Below are 10,847 nucleotides of genomic sequence, written 5' to 3'. Positions count from 1 at the left end.
TGGTTTTGACATGACATTTTGTACTTCTCATTGTTGCAACAGGTCCACCTGAATCCTTAAACGACTTGTTTGTCCCCATCTCCTCCACATGTTATACTGACATCAAATATAGTGAAAGCGGGGGTTACACTGTGGGGGAGGGACATACAAAGCAACAAAGAAATAATCTTATAAATGTGTTAGAAACACATGGATGAAAGAAACGAAAACATTAAAATACATATTTAAGGGTTCATTTTCTTAACATCACATTATCTGACCTTTTCCGCTTGACTCATACCTATACTAGATATTGCAAATAAGGGAAACCATGGGACCTATGCTTCTTTGGGCCTGGCTTACTTCACTTAATATAATTTTTTCCAAACCTTTCCATTTCCTAACAAATGGGGAAATGTCATTCTTTCTGATGGAGGCATAGAATTCCATTGTGTATATATACCTAAAATATACTTGGAACTCAAAAAATTAAACCACCCAACAACAAATCCTCAAAGAAACAACTGCCCAATAAATAAGTGGGTGAAAGACTTAAAGAGAAGCTTCTCTGAAGAAGAAAGAAGGATGGCCAATAGACACATGAAGAAATGTTCAACATCCCTAGCCATAAAAGAAATGCAAATCAAAACAACATTGAGATATCACCTCACTCCAGTTAGAATGGCAAAAATCAAGAACTCTAACAACAACAGATGCTGGAGGGGATGTGGACAGAAAGGAACCTTATTTCATTGTTGGTGGGAATGTAAACTTGTTCAACCACTTTGGAAAGCAGTATGGAGGTTCCTCAAAAGACTTCACATAGATCTCCCCTATGATCCAGCAATCCCACTTTTGGGCATTTACCCAATTGTTTACAAACAAGACCACACTAAAGCTACCAGCACAACTATGTTTATTGCAGCATTATTTACCATAGCTAAGATATGGAACCAACCCAGATGCCCCTCAGTAGATGAATGGTTTGGGCACTCTTATCAAAGATTAAGTGGCCATAGGTGTGTGGGATCACTTCTGGATCTTCAATTCTATTCCATTGGTCCTCAGGCCTGTTCATGTGCCAGTACCAAGCTGTTTGTACAACTACAGCTTTATAATAGTGTTTGAAGTTTGATATTGATATTTCTTCAGCATTGTTTTTCCTGCTAAGATTGTTTTTGCTATTCTGGGTCTTCTATTATTCCATATGAATTTTTGGATTGCTTCTTAATCATATTAAGTGAAGTAAGACATATGCTCCATGGTTTTCCTCATTTGTAACAATTAGTGTATGTCTAGGATAGTCCTAACAGAGGATCACAATAACTCAATAGCTATGTACATATGACCGTGTAAAATGATGCTAATTGAAGTGAACTCCAAGATATGGAAACAAGAGTTTTTTGTTTTCTTTTTAATGTACTGTTTGAAGTTACTTTTTCCTTTGGTTTTCCCCTGTTGCCACTGTTTTTTCTTTTGGTACCCTGTGTCTTGTATTTATGTTTATCTGATTTGGGGAAGGGAAGGGGAATAACAAAATGGTGAGACAAAGGACAAAGGGTGAACCAGTGCAACAGCAATACTCACAACACACTATGTTGGAAATGAACTTTAGAACTTGGGGGCGGGGGAGGTAGCTGTAGAGGGGAGGGGGAAGGAAAGTGGGAGAAAAATGAGGGGGGTGATAATAATGTACTCATTACCTTACTTAGTAACTGTAATGCCTCTGTACATCACTTTTACAAGAAAATTAAATTAAAACAAGAGAAAACAGAAAGAGATTAGTAATGGTAACCTTGTTATTTGTTATTTAGTGATATCTCATGTTCAGGACATCACCATGCTGAGAAACTAGCAAGCAACCACATGAAAATTTGATAGAAATCAGAAAGAATGACATTGCCCCATTTATAAGGAAATGGAAAGACTTGGAAAATATATTAAATGAAGTAAGCCAGACCCCCAAAAAACATAAATTCTATAGTTTCCCTTATTTATAATAATTAGTATATCTCTAGAATAGTCCTAGCTAATGAGCAGAATAGCTCAATAGCTATGTACATATGACCATTTAAGATGATGTTAAGCAAAATGAACTCTAAGTCATGGACACAAAAGGTTTTCTTTGTTGTTGTTTTTAATGTACTATCTGATTTCTTTTGTGTTTTTTTTTCCCCTATGGTTTATCCCCTGTTGTCACTGTATTTGATTTTGGTACCCTGAGTATTTTAGAGAAGGAAAGGGAAAAACAAAATGGTGAGAAAAAGGACAAAGTGCAAACCAATGCAACAGTGATACTCATAAGACAATATGTTGGAACTGAAATGTACAACTTGGGTGGGGTGTGGAGAAGGAAGGAAAGTGGGAGAAAAATGAAGGAGGGGGTAACAAGTTTGTCAAGAAATGTACTCACTACCTTACTTATGTAACTGTAACCTTTCTGTACATTACCTTGACAATAAAAAAAGAAAATTTAATGTAGCTAAAAATCTAAAATATCACTAATAGTTTGCCCTGTAATAAAAACTTGGTTAACAAAAAAGGTGCACGGTTCTTAGGTTCAGAATTTTCAGTACTAGGATAGTTATAATAGAATGATGAATATCTCCAGTACCATTTCATTTCCTAATTCTAATTTTTGATTGCATTTTTATTTTCTGGATAATGACTTTGTTTTGTAGCTCACATGCATTTTTAATTAAAAACATCATTTATTGATGAACATTAAAGATTGGTTGTTTACAAAATAAAATAGTCCATTTATTTTTACAATTGATTGCTAAGGCTAACAGCAACCTCAATTCCTAACAAATAACTATGGATACTGCAAATTCAAAATTCATTTAATTTTCCTCCAAGGCCTGTGATTCTTTATTGGAGCATCTTCTGTTTTCAATTCACTCTTCCGACACAGTTTGTATCCTTGTGTCCGTTCAATGGTATTTCTTAATCAACATTCTGTCGGCATACTAATTGTAGCCAAGAGAAGCCTCAAAGTCAAAACTGATAGCATTTCATCAAGATATTCCATTGTGGGGCAAATCCAGAGAAAATGTCATCTATAATTCTGAATCTTCCCAAAGATAGCCGCTGCTATTGGCTCAGTTGGGGCTATGTCTCATAGGCACAAATTTAAAACACGTGTCATGCATGGCACGAAAAATGCTTCTGGATTTCAGCCAGATTTGCAGTCTTACATCTTTTCCTTTACCAGCCGTGTCAGCACCATTATCTTACATTTGCCCTGTACAATCGTTTAAATCATTTAAATAATTCTGACATTTAAAATTTAATTTTGCAAAAATGTAGTCAAATCCTTTGAACATACTTTTAATAAAATATAACTAGTCACAATTTTGGCACCAGATACACGCCTCTTGAGTAGAATTTGGGGCTGTATCACTTTAAAAAAATCATAGCAATTGTTTGTACTGCAAGCAGCTCCTCAGTCACCATATGCCATTGCTAGAAAGACAGTGTTCATGCTTGTGCATCTCTGCAACCAGTGACTGGAGCTCAGAGAGAACCAGGAAATGGATGCCTCATCCATTGTGTTCATTCTATTCAAAGAAGTATGTCACAGATTAAACGACTGACTTGCTTTTTCCCCAGCCAAGAGCTTCCACTTCTCAACTTCTCTCCACTCTTGAGCAAAGTGCATCTAATTTTGGCAGCCACATGATCCACATACCTTCCTGGCATTTGGGTGCAGACCACTTATTTTCAAATATGTATGACAAGAGACTGTAGCTGCAGTCTGAGTGGCAGAATTGTGTCAGGCACAGCTGGGTAAGCTGAGGACCTAGGGGTTTTCATGTTCACTTACAAATTTAGTTCAAATTGGTGACCCTTAGAGAAAGATGGCTTCATTATTTTCCTATACACTAGGTCTTGAAAACTGGTAGTCAGACTTTTCTTTTCCTTTGGTATATTTATAGGGAATAAGAACTTCATAAATATATAGTTTAAGATAATGATAATAATCATTATAATGTTCACTTTTAGACTTTGTTGGAGGAATGCTCTTAAGCTGACATTAGAATGTCTTGGTTGAACTGTACTGTAAAGTAAGAGATAATGTAAAACAAGTATATGTCAAATGATGGATTATAGGGAAATTATAACCCCAAAGAAGGGCCTTTTATTTAAGGCCTCTAACTACTATAGGTAAAAACACCATTGCCAATGACTGTTACCTTTAATACATTCATGTGTGGGTTCATCTTTCAATTCCCTCAATTTTCTTCATTATATGGCCATATCAGAATTCTTTTTATCTTTCCTCCTCCTCCCTTTCCTCCATTCCCCTGCTTTCTTTTCTTCCTTCCTTTTTTTCTCCTCCCCTCCTCTGCTCTCTCTCTCTCCCCTCCTTTGGTTTAGGTTGCATTTGTAGCATAAAAAGACCTCATTGTGACATTGCCATACTGTACACAGTACACTTGGGACATATTCACATCCTCTACTATGTCCCCATTCTCTCCTCCCTCCTCCCCACTTCTCCAAACAGCATTCGGTGGAATTCACTGTGAGATAAGCTGAGCTCCCAAAGTCCAAATCTCACATATTTTCTCTCATTCGTGGAGCACAGACCTACAGCAGTGATGATAATCACAATCATGGGGAAGGGTCATGCGCACATCAGACTTGCCCATGATGAAGGACAGCAAGAGACTCTCCAGAGGCTGATGGAAGTAAGACAAAAGCAACAGGAAGAAAGGAAAAGGAGGGGATGGGAAAAAAATACCTAGGGTGGCCTCAAACCATCCTCCTACCAATCTCTGCTTCCTGAGAAACTAGGATTACAGACATTATTTTGAAAGGCAAAATAGGTTTTCAGTTTGCAGCATGATGCAGAGGAAGGCTCAGAGATTGCCTACTTACCCACTATTACCACCCACATATGGCTTCCTTTGCTACAAGTATCTCTACCCACATCACAGTGACTCCAAGCCCATGGTTTGACATTAGAATTTACTCTTGTTTCACACATTTTATAGACATAGTATTACCAGCAAAGTATCATACAAGTACTTTTGCTGCTTAAACACTCTGTGTGTGTGTGTGTGTGTGTGTGTGTGTGTGTGTGTGTGTGTGTGTGTGCTTGCACACAAATACTAAGACTTGGACTCAAGGCTTCTTGCTTGCACTTGACTTTTTCCGCTCAAGACCTTACCACTTGAGCCTTAACTCCACTGTGGCTTTTGGTTGATTAATTGATGATCTGGATCTCAGCCTCTCCCAAACTTTTCTGCCTGGTCTGGCTCCAATCCCTGATCCTCAGATTTCATTTTGAATTGACATACCACATTTTGACACACTTTATATATGCTATGCAATCCTAGAGGGTAGGAATTGTTTTACCATTTTAATGCATATCATAGCAGCACAAAAACCTGGTTAACTTGCAACAAGGAAGTAGTATTCAAGAACAAATAGAGCTTATGTTTTCAGTTTTCACTGAAACAGGTATGAACTATTCATCTGTGTGTGATGCTCACAGAAGCTAATATTGGCTTTGGGAAAGATGTCTTTGGGGAAAGATATCTTTGGGGTGTGTTTTTTTCCATTTGAAAGCATAAGTAGACACTATGTACTAACTAGTGAACTAGGGAGCCTTGTTATTTTAGGCTCACTTTAAACAAGATAATAAAGGAGAAGTAGAGGCTGGGTAGCTCCTCCAGAATAACCCTGCCCAAGCTTCTGAGTGACTGATTCAATCCATCTGGATGGACCTATATCTGGTTTGTATTACTGAGTTTAACTCAGATCTTTGGAAACAAAGGAATTAGTTTAGAAGAACTACTGTAATACTGTAGATGGACTGTAGGTGTTAAGCACTTATATGAATTACAGTGTATAGCTATTATTTTATTTTACTACTTGTCCTCTTTCATTAAGGCAGTGATTCTCAAGCCTAGGCAAGTACAGGATGCTCTAGGAGGCCTTTAAATACACAGGATCCTGAGATACACTCTCACAAGTTCTGACTAGGTAGAACTGTCCTGGGGCTCAGGATGGTGCATTTTGCTCATGTAATTGTAACCCCTCTGTATGGTATTTTCACAATAAAAAAACTTATTAAAAAAACAAAGAAGTTTCCAGATAATGATAGTTCAGAGTTGTCTCCCGAGACCTATAGCTTTAAAGAAATAGCAAACGATCAGCTGGGAATTGGGATAAGAGTCTTTTTTGAGTCTCTCTCTGTCTCTCTGTCTTTGTCTCTGTCTCTGTCTCTGTCTCTGTCTCTCTCTCTTTTTTCTCTCTCTCTCTGCATGAAATGGTCATTGACTTCTCAGGTACTTGTTTGTCCTAACTGTGCTATGATATTTAGTTATGAGGCTTCAGGTATCTTCAGGAAGATGGGCCAGGGCCAGGGGACTGCAGATCTCTTAGGGCTTCTTCTGCAGCTATTTAACTTCTGCTTCCAAGACTGTCCTGGACTAGGTGAACTTTCACAGTCAAACGGAGCTGTGGTCTAGGGACCCATTTCTGGCATATCCATTTTAGCAGATTCATAGATTTGATGGGAAAACATTGAAGTCCGGTCTCTTTCCTGGCCTACTTAACCCAATAAAGATTCTTCTGCTTGTTTCTCTCTCTCTCTCTCTCTCTCTCTCTCTCTCTCTCTCTCTCTCTCTCTCTCTCTCTCTCTCTCTCTCTCTCTCTCTCTCTCCCTCCCCCTCTCCTCCCCCCTCTCTCTTTTTGTGTGTGTGTATTCATCCTGGGGCTTGAACTCAGGGCCCCAGCACTATCCCTGAGCTTATTTGCTCAAGGTTAATGCTTTAGTACTTGAGCCAAAGCTCTATTTCTAGATTTTTGGTGGTTAATTGGAGATGAGTCTCAGTGACTTTCTTGCCTGGGCTAGCTTTAAACCACTATCCTCAGATCTCAGCTTCTTGAGTAGCTAGGATTATAGGCATGAGCCACTGACATTAAGCTAATACTTCTGCTCCTAAAGTGTTTGTTTCCTCTGATGTCCCAACCAAAAATCCATGTTTAAATTTAATCCTCATTGTGTGGTATTGAGGTGGGACCAGGAAGACCCTTTAAGGGGGTCATGATGGCTTTGCCCTCATGGACTGATAGATTACCTCAGCACTGGGTCTCTCTTTCTTTCTCTCTCCCTCCCTTTCACTTTTATTCCCCCTTTCCCTATCTCCCTCTTTCATGCTAGGGATGGAAGCCAGGACCTCAAGCTTGTTAGGCAAGCATTTTACCACTGAGCTACATCCCTAGCCCAGGAGTGGTTCTCTTGAAAAAGGAAAGTGGGTCTCATAAAAGCTAGACTGATCTCTATTTTTATATTTATCTATCCCCACCCCACCCCCTATGTATTATTTTGTAATTCCTTGGGTTTCTAGAGTCCCACCAGCAAGAAGACCCTTAGTGGAAACTTTACTTAACACCCCAGGCCCCAGAATGGTGAACTGAATAAAATTTATTTTTTAATAAATCACCCAATTGCTAGTAGTCAGCTAGAAATAGAAAATAGCTTAAGATACCACTATACCATTTTCTAGGTGCATGAAAACAATGAGTCTGTTACATATTCCAGGACTCTAAGCTAAATGATCACAAGCTAAGGAATGATGGGTCACATTCTCAAAAGTCAACTAGAAAACCTAGTTATGAACCTACAGTTATCTATCCCTTTCACCTCTAACACATGCAAATAAATGCACATCAGGCTAAGGGTGGAGCTGATGCACTTCTATAGGATACTTCAGCAACTACCATGGTCTAAAAATTCTTGGCACAGTCAAAATAATAATCTTTTGAATGATTCATGTGAAAATAGAACCAGCTCAACAAAACCGTGAGTAGACAAGAATGATGCCTTTATCCCAGCACAAGAGAGCTGAGCCCCAAGGCTTCTGTGATGGCTTTCCCCAGTTCATAGTAGGCAGTCAGCCCTGTAATGTCTGGAACAATCAGCCCCTGCATCTTTGCCAGAGAGCTTTTTCTGGATCCAAGCATGGCATGCTGGGAGTGAACCCAAATAACATCTTCGCCCAACAGCATCCTCACCCAGTGTCAGCAGGAGGTGGCATCCATGTACCTCAGAACCCTGCTTTCCCTCTTTCCTGTCTTCCCACCATTGGTGGATTAGTACCTGTTCTGCACCATTTCCTCCTGATCTCTATTCCCAGCCATTGTGAGCTTAAAATCAGATGAGAGGGAACTTGGGGTACTACTCTTATTGTTGGTTATCATTTTCTGTCTTGATCTGGAGGCAACAAGGTAGGAAAGACCATGAACCGCAGGTCAGCCACAGCCAGCTCCTCATGGAAGCCAATGCCTAAGGGGGCACAATGAGGTCAGACTTGTCCACTGCTGGTATTCAGCATGTGATACAAGATCTTTTTATACCCAAACCAGATGATTATAATGCATCATCCCAACAGTTTTGACTAGCTTATTTGTGCTTCAATTTTCTTATCTGACTAGGAAACATGATACAAAAAAAATAAAGTGATCAGACATTTTCAGAATTTTCAAATTTTTCAATTGCCTTACAAGAAATCTCATCTTAAAATTATGGTGTTTTCAATAGCTTTCTATGAGGATACAGTTCACATATCAAAGATCAAAGCTCTCAAAAACATTTAAAGATATTCATAAAGGAATTGCTTGTTGTGGATTTTGTATCACTCCTCATTGGATAGAATCACAGAGCTATTGTCTAGGTTGGAATTTATTTCAAAATCTTCAGGTTGGGTTTTAAAAAATCATAATAGTAATTATTATCATGGTTTAATTCTCACATATCAGACGAGTAACATTGTTAAGAGATCAGAAGGCCAAGGAGAGGTGGAATAAAATGTTTTCCCAGGTAGAACCATGGTGAAGATAGGCAAAACTAGCATTAGGCCAGCTGTCTCAAACCATGCATCAAACTTTTGAGGTCAGGCAAAATTGAAAACATATTTGGAGAAGTTAATTTTCCTTAATTTTGAAACCCATGTGTATTTCAAGGGAAATTTAATCCGTGTGTTTCTAATTCATTTACACTCAACTAATCAAACTGTTATTTTGAAGAACTGTTTCATTTTTTTTTGTATACAGGAAATACTATGAATCCTTTTGACAAAGTTTCTGATAGCTTGAATAAAATGTGTTTAGGCCAGAAAATTGTGTTTGGTTACCCCTAAACAGGATTCATAAACAGAGCTAAGAGAAAGCAGTGCAGTGTTAAAAGTGGGCCTGAACCCTGGCTCAATGGCTCTGTGTTGCTGTTAAGTACTATTGATGAGGGACACCACATCTAGTAACTTCATCTTCTCCTGCATTACTATAATTTTATAATGTAATGCCTCATGGGTTCAATGCAGATTGAGTTGACCTTAGGCTCTAGTTTTCTTTAGAGACTTCACACACACACACACACACACACACACACACACACACACACACACACACGTATACAGGTAGAATGCAAATGTTTAAATGAAGGCTGGTATCAATAGGCTAGAACTATTTGTGTCTATAAGAGTCTGGAGCTGCTAAATCTTGCTAAGCAAGAAAAACCCTGGGAAAGAAGTAAAAAACAAACAAACAAAAAGGAAGTGGACATTTTTAACTAATCAGATTAATTTGTAAAGAACACAATGGTAGAATTTATTGTAATTTTATCAACAATTTCTAGGATATGAAATAAAAGCACTTTATTAGATAAAGTGGGTTGTTTTTTAATGCTTGTATTTTTAAACTTTGACAACTATTCTAAAACTCAAATTCACATATTTACTGCTCTTGAGGTCATTTCATGTCAAGAAGTTGCTTCGGTTTTGAAAATCAAGGAATAATGCCTTGCTCTAGTCTCTATGACCCTCAGGGAAAATGGAATTTGCTGTTTCCCTTTTAGGCTTCCACACGAAGTGTGGGGTAGGGACCTGCCAAATAACAGCAGTCCCCCTAATTATCATGAGCAGTTACTTACAGGAGCACAGCCAATGGCAGGCCATCTCTTACTGGTGATTTTAAATGGGACTGGGACCCAAAATATCATGTCACGTGAATGTACTCTCAGTACTCAGGAGTCAGAGTCAAGAAGATTCTGAGTGTAAGGCTAGCCTAGGCTACATAGGGTGACCCTGTCTCAAAAAAAAAAAATCAAGGACTATAGAAGTAGCTCAGTAATGGAGTGTTTGTTTTGGAGGAACAAGGCTCTCCCAAGGACAATAAGTAAGTTAGTAAGTAAATAAATGAATGAGTGAATGAATGAGTTAGTGAATGGTGAGACAAAGCCTACTTGAGAAGAAGAGTCTATTCACAAAAATGAGGACAGTAGGCACTTGGTTTGCAGCAGGAGGAAGTTAAGATGGTCTACAAAGCTCTGCCTGTGACCTTAGGGCATGGAGGTAGGTTATACCCAGAGTCATGTCTGGGCACCTTACATGAACTCATATTCATTCCTCATAGAAAATTCAGTAAATGCCAACCAAATTTCTCTTTCAATCTCTCTAATGCTTCTTCCTTTTCCACCCTCTCTCCTTGCCCTCCCTTTCCCATTTTTAATTAATTCTCTTTCTCTCATTGGAGGACAGATCTATTTAAAAGAGGTTAGTGACACAATGGAATTCTATGCCTCCATCAGAAAGAATGACATTGCACCATTTGTTAGGAAATGGAAAAACTTGGAAAAAATTATATTAAGTGAAGTAAGCCAGGCCCAAAGAAACATAGGTCCCATGGTTTCCCTTATTTGCAATATCTAGTAGATGTATGAGTCAAGCGGAAAAGGTCAGATAATGTGATGTCAGGAAAATGAACCCTTAGATGTGTATTTTAATGTTTTTTTCTTTCATGCATGTGTTTCTAACGCATTTATAAGATTATCTCTTTGTTGCTTTGTATGTCCCTCCCCC

Source organism: Dipodomys merriami, unplaced genomic scaffold (genome assembly GCF_024711535.1).
Source record: "Dipodomys merriami isolate MVZ:Mamm:240054 unplaced genomic scaffold, mDipMer1.0.p SCAF_7, whole genome shotgun sequence".
In the NCBI taxonomy this organism is placed as follows: domain Eukaryota; kingdom Metazoa; phylum Chordata; class Mammalia; order Rodentia; family Heteromyidae; genus Dipodomys; species Dipodomys merriami.
Note: the sequence above shows the minus strand (reverse complement) of the source record.